The 20,836-nt window shown below is 27.7% G+C and overlaps 1 protein-coding gene across 1 annotated transcript in view; it reads left to right on the forward strand.

The window, feature by feature from the left end:
• Positions 1-11,793: 11,793 nt before the first annotated feature.
• Positions 11,794-20,836, forward strand: part of LOC136085159 (uncharacterized) — a 33,750-nt gene continuing 24,707 nt past the window's right edge. The window contains exon 1 of the mRNA XM_065806448.1: positions 11,794-11,897. The gene's annotated coding sequence lies outside the window, so the exon portion shown is untranslated. The remainder of the gene's footprint in view (positions 11,898-20,836) is intronic.

The following is a 20,836-nucleotide window of genomic DNA, read 5'->3' on the forward strand; positions in this document are numbered from 1 at the left end:
AAAAAAACTGGAATTTTAGAAAAAGTTGAGCAAATTGAATTTGATTATAACTCAACATCAAAGTGTAAATTTTATAAATCAAGGAGTTCAACTTATGATGTTTCTTATATCTTTTTTACTATATATTTTTACTTAATTCTATAATTCTTGAAATTTTCAATCTCCTTGAATTTCTCATTTTAAAACTTTAAAATATGAATTATTTTGAATCAATTTTGACCAAAATTAAGTAAAAGTAGATAAACTCCATTTGAACACAAAAAATATATTTTATCATAAATTCTTATTGTTTTGATGTTTTAAAACAAAATGTCAAACTCAAGGTTACATTTTTACCTGCAGATTTAAACTTTAATATAGTTTAATTTATACAAATAATCATCAGATAAAACAAAAAAATATATACCAAACAATACAATTTAATATAAAAAAGTAAACATATACAAAGAATATATTTAACAACAATTAAATGATGGCAATGGTCAAAAGGAATTTCACTATTATGAATAAAAGAAATTGCAATTTCAAATCAAATTGTATTACAAATATACTGGCATTAAAATGCTCTAATTCTCTAGCCTTGATATTTATATAAACTATTTGTATAGAATGATAATTTAAATCACTTTTACCTTTTATAAAAAACTAATAAAGTGTTTATTATTTTTGAACATATTATTAGAACATTAACTGTTTAAAATCCTAATTTCCACCTCACAAAAGAATTAGTTTTATAAATAAATATTAAATTAAATTAGCATTAAAAAAAAAAGTTTAAAAAAGTTAAAAAAAATTAATAAGTAAAGTAATTATAAAAATTAATAAGTAAAGTAATTATAAAAATTTTAATTTTTTTATTTGAAATTAAATTTGAAATTCTTTTTTTTTTAAATCTGATTTATAAAATTACTGAATCATTCTGATGATTCTGATTTTTTAAAAAGCAGTATTGTATTTTTACTAGGTTCATTTTTATTTCCATTAAAATTTTAATAAATATTTACACTATGTGTTTATTATACTTAGATTAACTGTTGTTTAAACTATATATTACGTTGTGAGTGTGTTTGTTACTATTTTTGTCAGAAATTTATTTCAATATTATTTTTTATTTTTTCTATATTTTCTATATTATTAGAAAATTAAATTATTTAAGCCTAATATATATATATATATATATATATATATATATATATATATATATATATATATATATATATATATATATATATTATATTATTTTATATTTTTCTTGTGTTTACCAATAATTTGTAAATAATATTATGAATTTTTAAACACTAGACTCTGGCAAGATATATTTGATGACTGCAATTTTCCTTTGAAAATATTTGAAATGACGTATGTCTTATTTTAAACACTTGTAAGCAATTTATTTTCATAAAAATAACTGTAAAAACTAGACAGATTTCCAACTTCCATTTGTGGCTTTTTTTTCTACGCTTGATCTGCTTTTAAAAATTGCTGAGACTATAACGCATAATTCATTCCTGTAACTTCCTAATTTTCTTTATATATATATATTAAATATTATTTACAAATTATGACATACCATTAAAACTTATATTTTCTGAGAATAAGGTTTATTTAGTAAACCAAAGTAACTAAAATTTTCATTTATTTCCTGATTCAATGTTAACTTTAATTTTGGATGACATCACTAATATCTACCACTCTTTGTTTACTAAATATCTAGCATTCTTTGTTTACTAAATATCTATATTGATAAATATCAAAAAAATGCAAAATGGCACCACAAAAGATTTTTAAAAAATGTAAAATATCAACCGGATGCTGTAAAATATCATAAAATTTGTGCTGCAAAGTATCAGACGAAGATTATTATCATTATTATTAAATTAATAATAGTAATAATAATAATGATAATATTAACAATTATTATTATTGTTGCAAATTAAAATAAATCAGAAATGTTTAAAAATGGTTTATTTATTGTATTCAAAATACATAGTAAAATGTGTATTTATTTAAACAACAGTTTCGACAAAGTCTTGTCAATCAAGTGTGAATAATAAGTACAAACAGCACTATAAATATTATTATTCATTATTATCATTATTATTAAATTAATAATAGTAATAATAATAAAGTGTGAATAATAAGTACAAACAGCACTATAAATTTAGCATGAACAATATTTTGCATGAGTAAATCATTGCAAACAAACATTAAACAAAAGTACTAATAGTAAGACACTATAAAATACTGCACCTGCTAATGTACGTTATAAATTTATATGAAAACAAAGAACAAGTATATGTGGAACTCAAATTAATTATTGTAAATGATTATGAAAGGAAAATAAATAGTTTGTTGTTGCTTATAGTTTTTATAATGCTATATACTGTTCCTAATTATTTCATTGCTTTGAGAATTTTTGTTAGAAAAGAGCGGGGTACCATGGGTACACTTTTGGTTTTTGTTTTATAACCTCTTTTTAACAATTTTTTTTCAAGGGAGTGGTGCAATTTGCTAAACTTACATTTTCAAAATTAAATTCATTAATTACCAAAATATAACAGGTTAAATTTGTGGGACTATAATGGAGTAAAATTTAAAATTTGTATTAAGGTACTCCACCCATGTGCTGCAACCTATAGGCATCATAAAAAAGTAAATAAATAGTATGATAAACTTAGAGAAATGCAGCTTTTTATTTAATTAATAAAGCAAATTAATTATTAAAACCCAATTAGCGCATCTAACGGTTTGATTAAAATTTCAGAGAAGCAGGCAATAAGTTGTTTTAAATGTCATTCATAAGTGTCAATAAATAATGGCTTTGCAGTGAAGTTGGATCTCGTTGTCATGTATTTGCATAAATATTGAAAAATTTACTATAAATGTTAAAAGCAATGGTTTTCATGATTATTTATGAGACAATGGAGTACTATTATACAATTTCCGGGCCCTTCACAAATGCTGTATTAAGTTACTCCATACTTGCTGAAAAAAAACACTTGCTTCATTTTTAAAAACAATTTCTTTTTTTAAATAATTTTCTTTAACGGACTGAAGAGCTTATGGATTGTATTTTACAAAAAAATGGTACTTACCAATAGACATATTGACTAACAGTCTTTTATTGTTGTGAATTTATTTATTTTTGAGATTTGTTAATCTTTAGTAATGATTATTGGTTCATACTTCTGTGTTGTTATGAAAATTTAATATTCTCTAATAATTTACAGTAGTGTCCTAAAAGTTTAAAGATAGTCACTTATTTTGCTATAAATTTTAAACAACGCGTTCAAAATTCTTAAAATTTTTGCTGATAATATCTAAAAGTAAAAATATTTTTTCAAAATAACATTTAGTTATGTAATTGAAATAAGATAACAGTTTCTCTGCGGTTCAAAAGTTTAAGGACACTTGTAGTTTTATTAATTAAAATTAATATATATGGTTATAAAAAATTATATTTGATTTCAAAACATCAATATTTTGTTGGAGTCAGCCTGGCAACAATATGGCATTGAGTCTACTAGCTTGACTATAACATCTTCGACTATTCTGATTAAATTAAAGCTAAGAAATCAATTTTATTTGTTGGTTTTGTTCTTTTGTTTGACAATCTAAGTGTTCCCATAAATGCTCAATTAATTTAAAATCAGGAAATTGCGATGGCCACTCGAGAACACAATTTTTTTTGATGGCAAAGGAATTCTTAACAGAGACTTCAGTATGCTTTGGATCATTGTCTTGTTGAAATATCCATCCTCATGGTATTTTATCCTTAGCATCGCAAAAAAGAGCATAATTCTTTCAATACGAAGAATAGGTCCAATACAATCACAGCTGAAGCAACCCCAAACCATAATATTTCCACCACCATGCTTAACAGTTGGAGGTTGGTACTTAGGATTGAATCTCTCACCTGCAGGACTTCGAACATACTAAATTCCATCCAATCCAAATAGCATGAACTTAGATTCATCACTAAAAAGAACTTTTGCCCACTGATTTGGTGTCCAATCTAAGTGTTTTTTAGCAAACTCAACCCAAGCTTTGCGGTTTTTTACAAAAAGAAGTGGTTTCTTCACTGGTCTTCTGCCAAACAAGAAAGCCTTACAAAGATAACATTTGCTGGTCGACAGAGCGTTTAATTTGATAAAACAGCATTAAATTTGATTCGACATTTTTTCCAGCAATTTTTGATCTTTTTCATTAATAATTTTGGGTCGACCTATCCACTTCTTGAACTTGGTTGTTCTTTGAGCTTTATATCGTTGAACAAGTTGTCCTACTGCAGTCTTGGAAACATTACATTGGTTTGCAATTTGACGATAAGACATTTTTGTTTCGAATGACGATAAGACATTTTTGATTCGACTGATTTTGAGATTAAATTTTTTATAGGAAAACTTATTTCTTTTCCTGTTCCCATTTTGAATTAAAAAAGATTAATAAAATAAAATTAAACTTGCATAAAAAATTAATTAAAATATTGCAAAAAACATAAATAAATTAATGCCCCTGTTAAGAAAACTACAAGTGTCCATAAACTTTTAAACCGCAGAAAAACGTTATCTTTTTTAATTACATAATTAAATGTAATTTTAAGAAAATGTTTTTACTTTCAGATAAATAATATTATCAGCTATATTCAGTGAAAATTTCAAGAACATTGAACGCATTGTTTAAAATTTATAGCGAAATAAGTGAGTTGATAAAGGTATGTTGATAAAGGTAGTGGTCATTTATTACATGATAGAAAGCATACTTATGAAAAGATTCTGTTTTAATTGGGTTTATTGATCCATTAGAACAAATTGCCCCATAAAAATTGAAATCACCATTTATAATTAGATTTTTTGTTTGAAATCACCTTTTATAATTAGATTGTTTTTATTTGTATATCCTATGATAATTTTTGATATATTTTCAAAGTTAATGAGATTATTTGTTAATGAGATTATTTGGTCTATAGATATATCTAATTAGATCATGGCCAAACTGGATTATTATACTTTCAATACATGCTCTATTTTATATTAAAGGCTTTATCATCGAGTTTATATAAAATACTTTTATTGACAATATAAATACAACCACCTCTATAGACTGCAATATTCACATGCTTAGTCATATATACCTACATATAAACTCGCCTCTTTGTTGTAAAATGTTTGAATCCTATGACTTTTTTTGGTGTGCTTTCCTTATGTCTAATATCTTTAAGGCTGAAAATAAAATAATAAAAAGTTACTGTTAATTTTCAAAATGAAATACTTTAATTTTTTATGGTTTTAATTATATTGACATTTAGTTTTTTATATAATACCACATGCATATTAAAAATATTTACTATGTTAAAATATATTTAAAATAAACTAATTATGTTGCTGTATGTATGAGTACCATTTTAATTCATTTTTTCCTTTAAGAATGTGACATAAGCGAGGCGCAACCTGTTTTGCAATTTATTAACTCAATTTAGTTTCCCAGTTTTATCATCACAATGAATAAATCAGTGAACCCTAATTAATTTCTTAACCTTTTCTTGTTTAATTTGAGTTCCAAAATAAAGAATTTTGCAAACTCGCTTACCTTCATACAAAGATTTATAAACTACTGGTTGTTAGTAGTCAATCAAAGAAAGCATTTTCTTTGCTTCACTTTTTAATTGTGAAATCAGATAAGACATCATTCTTTATTTGTGTTTTTGTTTTGTTTTTTGCAATATTGTAACAATTTACAATTTTTGAATCTCAGAATATACTCAAAAACCATTTATTTTATGTTATTTTAAACTTAATATAATTACAATAAAAATATAGGGCTTCATTTGAAACATTTTTGAAATAAAGCCTGAGTTGAACTGTTCATTAAAGATAGCATAATAAATAGCTACATAACATATTTATTGTATATTCTTATTATTCAAACCTCTTGCTTACAAATCGCTCTACCACTCTATCACTACAACATTTTATTACTGTATTAAGTATTAAAATAGTTATGTAGAAATTTACAAATCTTTTTAATGACAGCAATGTGACAAATAACATGTATTTACTTAAAACAATAATAATATCTTTTTATTATATTATACTTTTTAAAATTATAAAAATTATATCAGGGGTTGCTACCAGCCCTCAATTATTGAAATGTTCCTTAATATTAAAAAAAAAAGTTTTAAGAATTATTCTAAGGATTAATGAGACTCTTTTTATTTCATATAGGAATGAATATTAGAGTAATAGAAATCCTTGCAGACAAAGTGTCTTTAGATTGGCAACGGTTTGCTCGTTGCTGTGAATTTGCTGATTGTTTATCAGTCAATGCAATTATTGAGCATATAAATGATGATAAAAATTTAGAAGATAACAAATCAAAAATTAGAAGTTTATTGACAGAACTTTATCAACATCATCCTGAAGATTACAAAAAATATATAACAGATTCATTGTCACATATGAGGAGAAATGATGTATTAAAAGATTTATCAGGTACGTTTAGGGTCTTTTGTTTTTTTTTGTTTGTTTTTTTGACCAAAAATTTAAGCACTTTGTTTATTACATAAATACTGAAATGAATTAAAATTATGTATTAATATTTATGTATTTAATATATAATGTAATATTTACAGCTTAATCATCACCATATTATATTATCATTATTATATTTTCTAGGGTTTCTGGTTACTGTTTAACAGGAACAGTAAAACAGCTGGTTTTTTTTTTTATAAATGACAAACAGAAACAGCTGTTTTATTAAGGCATTTTTACTATTTTTTGTTTTTTTAAAAGTAAGTTCTTGCACTAAAAGCATATTTTTTTTCAATTTTGTCATAAACATTAAATTTTTGATTAATTTTGAATTTTATAACAAATTTCAATTTGCATAAAGTTTCACTGAAACAAGTTTTTGGTTTTAAAAATGTGAAAGTTAAAAAAGCAAATTTCATGGTTGCATTTAATGAATTATTTGAATGTCTTTTGAACGTTCAAAAGACGTTCAAATGTTTAAAAAATGTTCAAATGTTTAAAAAATGTTCAAAATTTTTTATGTCCTTTGCCAACTGTTTTGTGCCAACTGGGTAAATACATTTGCTGGTCAATAGCTTGATGGATTTACTTTTCTCACTTTTATAAGCCATGTATTGAAACTTTTGCACAAAAATTTTGACGAAAAGCAGGGAAAAAAAGATTGACACCATTAAATTAAAAGACGTCAAATTAGTGAAGTTTTATATGACTGTTGATGATGTTACCTCTTAAATATGAGGATGATATTTTTGAGATAAAACTTTCATGATAAAACTGTATAAAACAAGATTAATTTGAATAGTCAGAAAGGAGCTTCAGTTAAAAGTATATTCAACAATCAATGTCATTGGTCGATTTTACCTTAATCATTTTACGATTTTACCTTAATCAGTCTACATCTTGAAGTGTGTGACACTTTATAAGAATAATTTTATAATGGAGACTTGAACCACTCCTGTGATTATGATCGTGATGAAAATTACTTCTGATGCAGTTAATAATTTTGAAGTAATCTGCATTGCCAATGAAGATACCTATATCATACATTATATATTGTAATGTATACATTATATATTTCAATATTTAAAAAAAATTAAATTCAAGGTACATTTAGATTTATCAATAATATTATTCGATTTACTTAAAAGATATGTTAGAGGCAAGTAATCTTTTGAAACTAGCTGTTGAAAACCTGAGGAGGAAAGATTTATCAATAGTGAGCTCTGACGCTACTAGAGTTCTTATTTGAGAAATCATTCAAATGAATAGGGAAATTAGTATGAAGTTGATGGATAGTTAGATGATTAGAATTGATGTACTTTGGAATGCCCATGTTATGAATTGAGTTCTTAAGCAGCCTTTAGAACTCCAACCAAAATAAATTACATTGTAAATTTTGCAAACATGTTGCCTGCAAAATTTATTGCCCCAACTTTTTCATATAATGTATGATAAAATTATTGTAAAAACTGCTAATTTTTCTACAATTAAGCAACATTAACAAATAAGCCAACATTTATGGAAGTAGATTTTTGCTATATCAATAAATGCCGGCTTTAACATTTGTTAAAAATAAAATTGAGCCTTTCTGACGAATAGCAACAACAACAATGAGTTTCTGATGAGCTACTATCAGTGCTTATATTTTTGAAACATTGTTATATAAAGTAAAATATTAAAGTTTCCAGCGTTAAATAAAATCATGCTTACGTAATCAAAAATTTCATTAAATATTAAAAAACAGTAAAACAGCTGTTAACTGTATTTTCAAAATCTTATAATAGCAAACAGCTGTTTTTTAAAAATCACAGTTTTTCAGAAACCCTAATATATTTTTCATCAATTTATTTCACTAATTGTAGGTCAATTTCTATTTAATGTTAAATTCAAAAATCAACAAAGTTTTATTTTAAACATTTTTCTTACATACTTTACAGAGAAATATTGTTTTATAATATATTAAAGTTATATTATAAACCAATAGAATAATAAGATAATCAAAAATATAAACCAATAAAAAATTACCATAAAATTGGTTGGAGCAGTATCAAAACCATGAAAGAATCACATTTACTTAGATTTTTGCAATTAATAAATATATATAATAGATGGAATTGTTTATATACAAGGGATTGTTTATCACTTTTCAGGTGCTCATTTATTGTAGTTCTACAGCTTGTATTGTTGTATAAGGTCACCACTGAATTTACAAACTTCTAAAGTTGCTAGTTCTTATTTTTCTAGTCTTTTGTCATATTCAAGATATTATAATTCAGAATTTATTTTTTATGACTTTTCTTTGATCTTTTCTTTAGTTCCTTGATATCTTTAATATAATAGGGATTCCATGCTTCAATTGTCTGAGCCAAGTTTTTATGATTTAAACAAACCCCTCCTTAATTGAGGGGGGCATAAATTTTAGATAGTTACCACTTCAAAATGACAAAACATTTTTTAATAAAATTTCAATTTTATCAATAAATTTTATTTTCATTACACAAAATATACCAAATTATAAGAATACACAAAATAATTTTGAAAAATATTTTTCCCTACCATGGGTTCACGGGGTAGGCACAAATTTTAGGGTATTTTTGTCTACAACCTCTAGTTACTGTAATTTTTTTTAAAAAAACGCCCTAGATTGACACAAGTATAAATATATAAAAAAATATTAAGTGCACATTGTTTTTTAAAAACAACTAGTACTCAGTTTATTTTAAGAACAACTTGTACACAGTTTTTTTTAAGAACATTTAGTTTACTAGTAGTACTAGGCTACATATATGGCTAGTGAGTTTTATAGAAAGGAGTTAATCAAGGTGTCACAACAACAATCAAAACAAAGAAGAGAATAATAGTTTTAAAGTTATAATATTTAAGATTAACAAATGCCTATAAGTTGTCTTACAAAGTTGTGGACAAATAAAACTTTTTCCGCCCCTTGTGTGCATGATAAATGACTAAACTGAAAAAATGTTACGTATATTTTCATGAATTTGTGTTTAAAACGATATTTAATGTAAAAAATGTAATTATTCTTTTTATGGAATATTAGGTGTAAGGTTATTTGCATTATTAAAACACATTTCATACAAATGAGGTTGTTATGTAGAATTAATCATATTTGTTTCAAATTATTACATCTTTTATATTAAATCAAAATTTATTGATAGAATTGAAATTTTAACAAAAAATGTTTTGTCTTTTTGAATTGTTGACCATCTAAAATTTACACACACACTCCCATACACCCTCAATTAGGGAAGGAGTGGTTTAAATTGTGAAAATTTGGCTCAGACAAAATTATAAGATTTTAAAAACACCTCTAAATGTACTCATATGGTCTGTATAATACTTCCACAAAAGGATCTTTTTGATCCTTTCAGTTAAGGTTGATCGTAATTTTTACAGGGTATGTTTTAATAACAATTTAATGCAATAACTTTATTTGTGTTTTTTATAACTTGTTTTTTTTTGTCGACAACCATTGTATCTACTTAAACATCCATTTTAGAATTGCCATGTTATTAGCTGCATATAAACTTTGCATGTGGAACAGGCAAAAGTTTTGATATAATATGCAAAGAAAATGCCACATATCAGCAAGAAAATGAAATTTTTGTTTTCACAGAAAAACAGTAAACCTCAGATAAAAATAAAAAATAGTCAGAAACCTTAAGACGCAATTCTGCAATTTTTGAATAAAAAATTCTTTTAAAGTTTGTAAAAACTTCACAAAAAATGGCAGTTTATGGTATAACAATAAAAATGGCAGCTTATGGTACAACAATAAAAATGGCAGCTTATGGTACAACAATAAAAATGGCCGCTTATGGTACAACAATAAAAATGGCAGCTTATGGTACTACAATAAAAATGGCAACTTATGGTATAACAACAAAAACTAAATTGGAAGATAGCAGAGAACAAAAATTTCTAGAGTTTTAAGTAAAAACATATAACTTTATTTTCCAATATATGTAGAATTGTATATTATATAATGATGTAATAAACTGAAAGTTAATATATGCATAGATTTTTAATATATATATTGATATACAATTATTTTAGACTAAAATGAAAGTTATACAAAGATATTGAAATACCAGAAAACCATAAAGATGAATTAAGAGGTAAAACTTAAAAGGTAACTCTTCCATTTGATGGAAAAGAAGAATATAACCATATTAAAGAGGAATGTATAAAAGTAGAAAATTACACGCTACAGAATTGCTGTTTTTGTTACAAGTCCAGAATTTATGCATAAAGATGATCTTGCATGAAACTTCATAAAGATAAAGTTGTTCTACAACTTGACACTGGAAAAGCATCTGATTATGTTTTAATAATACAAAAATGTTTCCAGATTTGAAGGAACAATTATAATTTTAACAAGAAATAAAAAAAAAATACTTTGGTAAATGTGTCAACGTCATATTTATGAACTGCCCATTAGCCATGTGTCCAAAACAATAACTGGGATTAAAAGCGAAGATCTAAATATTATCACTTAATTCAAGTTTTAGGAAGCGACGGGAAGAATTTGCCATTTATTTCTGCTCCTGATACTAAATATAAATTTAAAATGTTTCCTGAAAGACTTTCAAATTTGATTCAGGCATATACAACATGTATTTTGAGTTTATAAAGATTTTTCTGAATAAAAAAATTTTTCTAAGGGATTACTTGTTGACATCTTGTATTTTATCTTGCCCCATTATTTTAATATCAACTCTGATAAGTTAAAAGATTTTTAAATTTATTTGTCTGGTGCCTGTTATACAACTTACTTTTATGGCAGATACTTTGCTTTCTGTTAACAACTTAAATAGTGGTTGTTTGCAACCTTGTTGGAAGTGAATTTGAAATATTAAATTTTATAATTTTTTTCTCAAAAATAAAAAGCATACCTATAAAGAGATGTAGAGCTGTTACCCTAAAAATCCTCATTAATTTCTAGAGTTTGGTTTATTTAACATATAATTATTTATATAATGTAGGATAAAAAATTTAAATAAAGGTATTGGTTATAAAATAAGCAAATCAATAAATAAAAACAAACCAGGTGCCTATTGTGCAAAAAGAACCAGTTTAAGCCAATGCTAAAGCCATCAGTGATTAGTTGGTACATATCACTACTAATGAGTATATCTTAAGTAAATGTATAAAAACTATATTTTAATTTTTTTTACTAGGTTTATTTAATGATTAGAATTAATTCATTGCTAATATTTTTTTAATATATTTTAAGTTCCATCTGCTCCTCCAACCAATGTTTCAGTAAGTATGTTTCAACCAAGTGTTTCTGTCCGTTGTGACTCTCCTCCCAGACAGCGGTGGAATGGAGAATTGACTACGATAATTGTAAGTTTATTTAATTATCCTAAAAAGTTTACTTATTGATAAACTGTATTTTATGTCAGGAAACAATAATTGCATCATCACAGGAAGATTTCAATCTGAGGTTTAACAAATCATAATAACATTACCCTAATCAAAGTAGGTTTTATTTGACAGTTTTCCTACTCCTCAATAAATTATCTTCACCATGGCCATAAAGCCTTGCCAGTTAGGTGATTAAAATAACTCTTTTTTAATTAATTAAAGAGTTAATTATTTCCTTGATAGTTGATGAGATGTATAAATCGGTTTTTATTTTTTTTTTTTCTTATTATGATAATTGCGCCCTAAGAGCGTGATTGGTTGTAATGGTTCTCACATGACCGAAAAGGTGAGGGGGACTGACCGAAAAGGTGAGGGCGTTAAATGGGTTGAAAAGGTGGGGCGTCAAGGGGTGTAACAAGTGGTTGGTGTCAAGTGACATGGTGACAAGTGGTGACAAGGTGACATGGTGACATGGTGACAAGTGACATGGTGACAAGTATTGACAAGGTGACATGGTGACAAGTGACAAGTGGTGACAAGGTGACATGGTGATAAGTGAAAATGACGCATGCGTGACAGGGTCATTCTTGTCACAGTGTGCATGTAGTGACATGGTGATTTATAAAAGAATAAAAAAATCGCGTTTATTTTATTGAATTTATTAAAAAAAAAAACGGTTTATAATCTCGATAGGGTCGTTTGCCATAAATTAACCGGTTAAAAAAGAAAAAAAATGTTTTTATATTATTTCTTCACAGTTGAAAGAAATAGTCAAAAAAGGTTCGATTCTCAAAAGAAAAGTATCAGAATGCTGTTTCGCACGATAGCGCGTATTTTTAAATCTCTGTGTGATAAATGTTTAAAATATTAAAACTCGCGTTTAATTGTGTATTCGTGCCTTTGGGGCTGACTGGTTTATTCATAGTGGAAGTGATACCTTGCTTACTCATGAAATTTTTCAATGGTATTGCAATATTTTCTTTTGTTCTTTTTCACGTTTGTTATTGTTTGGTCGACAAATATCAAAACGAACGAAAAAAAGAGACAGTTGTAAACGAATAAATATATTATTTTTAACATTTGTTCATTTTTATTTTCCAATTCGAATAATTCCGTACGAAATTCTGCCAGATACTAATCCGCCTAAAGCTGCTTTTCCAATTGTGGGTAATATCGAAGCTCCTAATGTGGGTAAAAGTCGTGCGCCTAACGCGGTCAAAATGGGTAAAAATTTTCCTCGTAACCGTTTTTTGAAACGGTGAGTGCGTCTTTTTTGAAACGAGCGTCTGTTATAATGTTTTTTTTATCATTTTGTTCTCGTTTTTCTGCAATTTTATAAGCTTTCCATGGATTAAAAAATGGTAGTAAAAATCCTCCTCGTAATTTTTTTTCAAAACTGTTTTTTCGTTTGATTTGTTTGATTCGTCTTTTACGTGATATTTTTTTACGCATTAGATAATTAATTGACAAGTTTTCGAACAATAAATTTTTGCATAAACAGAGGGAGAGAACTCCGCGTATTTTCTTTTTAAACTGTCTTTTGTAAAGTTTTCTTTTCCTCATTGTAAAATAAAATCAAATGTTAATTTATTATCGAGGCAATATAGACGATAATAAAGTTGGCGCCAACATAGCAGCTAAAATTGGAAGAAATTTACCGCGCATTCTTCTTTTTAAACGTCTTTTACCGGCACCTTTTAGTGTGGGTAAATAAACTCTTCCTCGTCCTCTTCTAACCATTTCTTCGTTTTTGTAGGTAATCTAAAGCGTAACCTCCAATATCAGATTTTAAAAATCGTTTGGCTGGGTTTCTAACTTTTGTTAAAAATCCTTTCCTTCTTGTTCTTTTATGTCTTCGACCTCCTTTTCTCGTTCGACAACATCTACAAGTCATTTTTATAAAGTAAAAAAAAATACAAATATTGTTTTTTTTATTAATATTATATATACATGAATAATTTAAATAAAAGGTCATTTTAATTAAAGTAAAAATGTTTGAATTGAAATTTATGACGATTTAAATTTAGCGGGCGCATAGCTATAATTTTCATTTTGCTGAACTCCAGTTTGAACAATGGCAGATTCGTATTGCAGGTACAAAGTAAGAACTCCTTTAAATGTGTCTATAAATTGAAAATGAATCTGAAACGCGTTGTTTCCTGCGATTGTTGCTGGAGGTTTGTTGTTTGCATATCCAAAATCGCTTGTGCAGTCAATGACTAAAGGCTCTGTTAAATTTGCAGTTCTACTATAATAGTCGCTTGGTAATTTAATAAACGTGTCGTCGTCTTTCGTGTAAAAGTCTGCAAAATTATTGAGATTTAAAGTAGAAGCTGAATTTCCTTTGCACCAAGCAACATAGCTTCTATAACAAAATTGTTGATCTTCTAATTTGTTGCCCAAATCAATTTCAACAGTGTCACCTGGTGAATTGACAAAAGTTCTTCTATAATTGTTTAGAGTAATTTTTTTAATATAAGTGCAAGCCATTTCTACAGGTGTAAGTCACGCTTTACTTAAATGATCATTTTCTTTTTTTGACATTAATGAAACAATGATAGTGTGAGGTACCAAGTCAGAAGTTTTTATGTTGCCCAAGTTAATTGTAATTTCAGTCGTTTCTTCTACGTTTGTAATAACTTGTTCAAAATGTGGCATTCTGACAACCGTGTAAGGCGTGTCGCGTTTGCTATTTAAATATAAAGCCTTTTCCAAGGGAATGCTTGGTTTAATTCGATAAGTATTGACCCAAATAACTGGATTTCTTATTGCGACTCCAACTCCTGCTAATGCAGTGGCGTCGGCATCTGTATAGGGTCTTACTAGTTCTAACAATTGATTCATGTCGTTTTCAATAAAAAATTCAAGCTTAAATTCTTTAGCTTTTCCAAAATATTCTTTAATTTGAAAAAAAGGGTCCAAAAGTTGAAGAGGGACTCTAAATCTGTAATCTTTATCACTTGTCATTAAAGCATTATAAGCTTTTAGCGCGGTTTGGTAACCTGCGGCTGCTCCATTATTGGCTCTAATAATGGCGGCTGCCTCAGCAGATTGACATAATGTTTTTGTTTCGGCCCAAGTTGCAAAACCCTCCATATTTTCTGAAATACCCATATTTCTGTTAATAATGTTATCTCTGAAATTTTTCAAATAGTTTTTTTTTACCAACATTGCTTTAAATCTGTCAAACGAACGGTTGTAATTGACATTATTAGCAGGTACAGAATTCTTCATTTGCAAATTGGGATACAATCTCATTGTTTTAATCAAGTAGAATATAAAATTTTGCGTTATACAAATTTTGTCGAGTAAAGCTTTTTCTTTGTTGGTTGTTCCAAATTTAGTCAGTGTGCTCAAATTTTTATATAAAAAACAATCAAATTCCAACCAGTAGTCTTGCGGAATAGTCCATTCATTAAGTTTTAAAATAAATGTTATTAAAGTACTGAAATCAGAAGACATACCAAAAGAAAACTTTTGATATCCGACAGAGATTACTTCGTCTTGAGCTTCTCCTCTTTTAAAACCGGGATATTTTTGACTGAGTTGCTGTTTAAATTCGGCGCTTATATTGCCATTGGTAGCTTCTTGAAGCAATTTATTTTCATTTTCAGCTTTTGCTAAAACGTCTTCAAGAGTAATTTGTCCGTCCACATTGGGAGTATATCAATTTCCGTCGCCTCCTCTTCGGTATTTTGCTGTTGAAGACATTTTTTTTTTTTGAAAAATGAAAGAAGGATATTTTTAATATATTTATTCTTCGTCGGAATCTGTTGCGTCTTTTTTAAATGGCAGTTTTTTATTTTTAGCATCATTCAAAGCGCAAGTATAACCGAGCTCAATTAAACTCTTTTTGTTCAATTTCTTTTTTTTCTCGTTGTTGTTTTGCAAAAGTGGGCTGGATAGTATAGCTCGTTGTTGGATTATACAATTTTTACACAAACCGTATATTTTGTCAACTGCGGTAACTTCTTGATAACATTAAGAACAAACGTGACTGGGGAAACCAGTTTTATATAAAGTGTTTGTTTTATTTTTTTTGCTATTGTGTTCAGTGTCGCTATCAGACGAATTGCTATTTTCAGAAACTTCTTCAATTTTTCTTTTCCGATAAATTTTTTTGTTTTTTTTTGGTTCAGAAGGTATTGAGTGATTGGATTGCTTTATTTGATCGTTCGATTCTGAATTATTTTGTTTATTTAATATTTTGCATTTTTCATTAAGTTCCAATTTTACATTTTCAACGTCGGTTTTTGTTGGATATTGTAAGAGCTGATTTTGCAAACGTGCGATATGATTTTTCAATTGATTAATTTGATCGTTTGGATTAACCGACAGTTCAATATCGCAGTCGATCAAATTTTTGTTATAACGTGTTCCAAGAGTTTTAAACGGCATGATGTTTGATTAAATTTTAGTTCTAAATTGGTACCATTTCTATTTTTAAAGTCGGATTGAAATAAACTGTGCTACTTATATTGGAAAAGGTAAGCGGTTCTTTATTTGAATTTAAAAAAGACCACTTTGTTTGTTTCCAATCGCCGATATCGACAATGTCAAATGTCGCTATTTGTCCTTGAATTTCGGTTTTGCGATTTTTTGTAAAATCGATATTAACTGTTACTTGTGTAGAGTTGTTATAGTCTGCAAAATTAAAAAAAGAGACAATATTTGAATCAAATTTTCTGTTTAAATACATGCCGCAGTTGGTTGCATGATCACATTTGATAAAAATATAATTATCTGCGCTATTCGGAAAGTTTGAAACAGTGTTATTAAAGTTGCTTATTTGTGTTAGTGCGCACCTTAAAAAAGAGAATTTTCTTTTTGGAATTTTAAAATCTTGATTCATAGAGTCGACCATACTTTGATCGACCGACATTGTAAACGGGTTAATCTCGTTGGTTAAGCTATATTGATCTCTTTGTAATAAGAGTGTGTAAGGAATCGCGTTGTTTGCAAGTGGTTGATACATTTTTAAAATGATATTTTTCAACGGTAAACTGTTTGCCCAAGACGATATGATTGCGTTACTCGAATTTTTTTGATAAATAAACTGACCGTTGAGCGATGTGCTATAAAACGTCAATTCTTTTGCGTTTTTAACGTTTAATATGACTTTTGATCCGTTTAACCATGTTTTGTAACTGAGTGTAGTAGTTCTTTCAAAAGAGGCCGTAGTTAAAAGTGGTACTTTGATCGAAGGAGAGTAAATGGGTTTTGTTTGTTCGCAATAGAGTAAAACTTTGATAAAAGTTTCTGCGTTATATTTTGCAAAGATAAATCAGCTGTGACAATATTATACACATCTAAAGGTAAGTTTGATGGTAAAACTTGAAACGGTGTGGCAGACAGATCGGGTGTTCCCAATGGTAAATTATTTTGATTTAAAATATGGTAAGGTGAATACGAATTTGATTTCAATTCAACTGTTCTTTCAGCGTGGGCATTTAAGAGTGACAAACTTATTTTTTTTGGCGATAATAACCGTCTTTCAAATGAAGGTTGACACCAAAAGGAATAAAAGTTGTTAAATTTGTCAGCAGGAATGCAAGAGCGATTTTTTAAAATATCATAATCTCGTAATAAAATTTGATTGCTTTTAGGATCTGTTCCTTCGTAAACAAAATCTTTGAATGCAATATTGTTTAAATTTAAATTGAGTAAATTATTAGGTAAACTATAATTTAGAGCAGCTGTAAAAATATCCATCATTTTTAGTTCCCGTTCAGGCCATATAATTTGTTCAACGTTAAAAAAAGGTATTGGTAAAGAAGAAAGCGGTATATCTTGCAAACTAAATCGATAATATTTTCGCTCGTTTGTTTTGGGAAAAAAAATTTGATAAAAACTTGCCAATAGCTCTGTAGGTTCAAATCCTGTCGCTGAGGAGCTTATGTAAAGATACTTTGTCGATATAGATATAAAAGCTGCTTTAAGGAAAACTGCAAAATCTATTACAGACTGTTTTTCATTTGTATCAGTGTTTACATGATTGTTCCAAATTTTCCACAACGCGTTAATAGAAATAGGTACAGAAGTGAGTTCTGTTTCGATATTGAATACGTTGCCAACAGTTTTAATAGTGTTTGTATTTGTTAATATTTTTAATAAAAAAAATGCAATTTGCCAAGGAACAATGTGTTTCATTTTGGACGATTTAACACTTTCTGAACTGCTTAATAAATTATTAACATAAACATCCAAGTCTACACTTAAAATATTCGAATCACTCATGTCGGGTACCATTACATTTAACGCATTTTTAGTAACAGCTCCCCCATATTTAGGTGTAATCATAATATGTATAAAAGGGCGAACAAAAGTTTCTTCTGTTCTGTCTAAAATGACATCTTTTTCAGGTGAAAGTTTGTTTATATCTCCTGCAGTCACATTGGGATGTTTAACATAGATTGAAAAGTTTTTGCTATTTTGCGTTGATAAAGAAAAATTATTCAAATTGTCATATCTTGATTTAGTGACATCGTAATCGTATTGTAACAAATTTGTAAAATCTTCTATTGCAAATTGAGCATTTGTTGTTCTGTTTGAAAAAAAACCAAAATAAGTTAATCCGCGTTCCCAGTATTTGGATGGATCGATGGTCGAACGGATAGGATACAGTCCGGAAGGATTATTTTCATTTATTTTCTTTTTAAAATACCATAAAAAATTATAGTTAGGAATGTTGATGAAAGAGTAACTTTGTAATAACAACTTAACATTGTCTTTATCCAAACCAAATTTTGAAATAATTGTGTTTTCGCTATTATTTACATAACGCAGATGCGTGTTAGAATCAAACAAATATTTCAAATTTAAATATTTTGAAATTGCAAGATTTTCATTTTTGTTGTGATAATTTGAAAAAAAGTCCGATAACGTAAGCCTTCTGTTTAAAGACGTATTAAAAAGTTCAAGTCGTCTTATGAAAAAATCATCTTGATAAGGACTTACTGTTAACGAACCGTAGAGTTTAATGTCAGCTATCACGGAATTAAGTTCGTTAAGATGTTTATAGGTCATATTTTCTACATCTAATATGTCGTAACAAGGGAAAGTATCGCCAGGCAAAGTCGAATGATTGACATACAAGACAATCTTTTTTGTTAAAAGATAAAAAGGAATTTTTCGAGTAGGATTTGAAATCATATCATTTTGTACGTCTATTAACCATTGTTTAATAGTCGAATTGGATTCCATACTTGAACCAAAACTATTTTTTGATATCGACAAATTTTCGTCTATACGAGTTAGATTTGTAGGAACATCCATTGACATTAAATGAACAACTGTGTTATTTTTAAAATTAGGTTTATCTAAATCGTTAGCTGATAAAGGTAAAGTAAAATCATTCAAAACATTATAATGCGTACTTTGTTCGTTTTTATTTTTAATTTCGTTAAAATAAAAAATACTACAAGTATATTTATTCAAATCCAAAACATCTTCAAAAGTCAAGTTGTTCATTTTACTTTGAGTTTTTTATGTAAAGATTTTTTCAACGGTTTGTAAAATGTGTTTATATATTCGTCAAAGTTTTTATAATAAATGTCTTTATCGTTTTCGTTGATCGGAAACAAATCTTCTCTTTTTACATTATAAGTCGTATTTAAATCGTTTACTTGTCCTACTTTATATATATAAACCGGTAAGTAACCGTCTACTGACGGGTTGGCGCGTTTGGATACTTTTAAAATGATTACTTTTTTAGAGTCCCAATAACTCCAATCGCGAGTTGAAGATTTGCTAAACGTGTCTTCTGGATCTTTTTTATATTTTCTTAAATAACATTCTGTTCCGACCGTCAACGGCTTTAAAATTTTTAATTTTTGGTTTTTGTATTCTTTTTCAACTCTGTTTAACATGTTCGATTTAAATGTGTATTGTCATCTTTTGTCGAAAGCGTATTGATCTATCATGCGTAACGCTTTACCGTTTGCGTCATTAACATCCAATTCCTCAGGGCTAATGCCTGTGGGTACTTTTTCTTGTCTGTTTAATTTTTGTTCCATTTGTTCAAGAAATTTACTCCAATTGTGTTTTTTTAGTTGTCCTAATTTTGCCAATTTTTGATACAGCAATTTTAATCTTCTGATAGCTGCTTCGGCCAAATAAGCTTTGCCATAATTTTTAGAATGGAAATGATGTATATTTTCTTTTTCGCATTAATCGCTCATTTTGTTGTTAAAAAACTCTGTTCCTTGGTCAGTTTGCAAATATATAAAATTTTTATTGTCGGGTCTGTCAATATCTTTAAATATAACTTTAAAACTGTTCAACACTTTTTCAGCGCTTTTATTTTTGGTCGCTCTTAAATAAACTTTTCGAGATACTCCGTCTACAACAACTAAACAAAATTCAGGTCGATGGGGACTAAAATTTAAATTAAAACTGTTCATGTCGGCCAAATCAGCTTGAAAATATTCGTGCGCATTTTCGTACGAATAACGGTGAGTTTCATAAACATATGGTTTTCTTGGAGCTTGTATTTTTAAAAACGCGTTTACTGTTTTTTTAAATAATAATGTTTGATGGGACCATGCGGTAATCATGCCTTCCCATTTTGCAAAAATAGAATTGGTGAGTAATTGATTCAGTACTTCATATAATTTTAAATCTGTGCTGTTTTTTTTATAGAGTCGAATTGCGTCAAAACCTTTTTAACTTGACTTGTATTTGTTAATCCAAATAAACGACTTGACAAGTTTGTAATTTGTTTTGTTACTAAATGGTCAATTTTGTCTCGCAAATTTTCGTTCATTTTTTCAGTTTTTTATCTCTCAACTTGTATTTTGGTTCCGATTTAACTTTTTTAATTTGTGTTGCTTTGTGCTTTTCACTAGAATTCGCTTTGTGTTTTTCGCTAGAAGTTGATTTTGGTGTGTAAGTCAGTTGAGCTGCCAGTTCTTCAAAGG

This window comes from Hydra vulgaris, chromosome 09 (assembly GCF_038396675.1).
Source record: "Hydra vulgaris chromosome 09, alternate assembly HydraT2T_AEP".
Taxonomy (NCBI): domain Eukaryota; kingdom Metazoa; phylum Cnidaria; class Hydrozoa; order Anthoathecata; family Hydridae; genus Hydra; species Hydra vulgaris.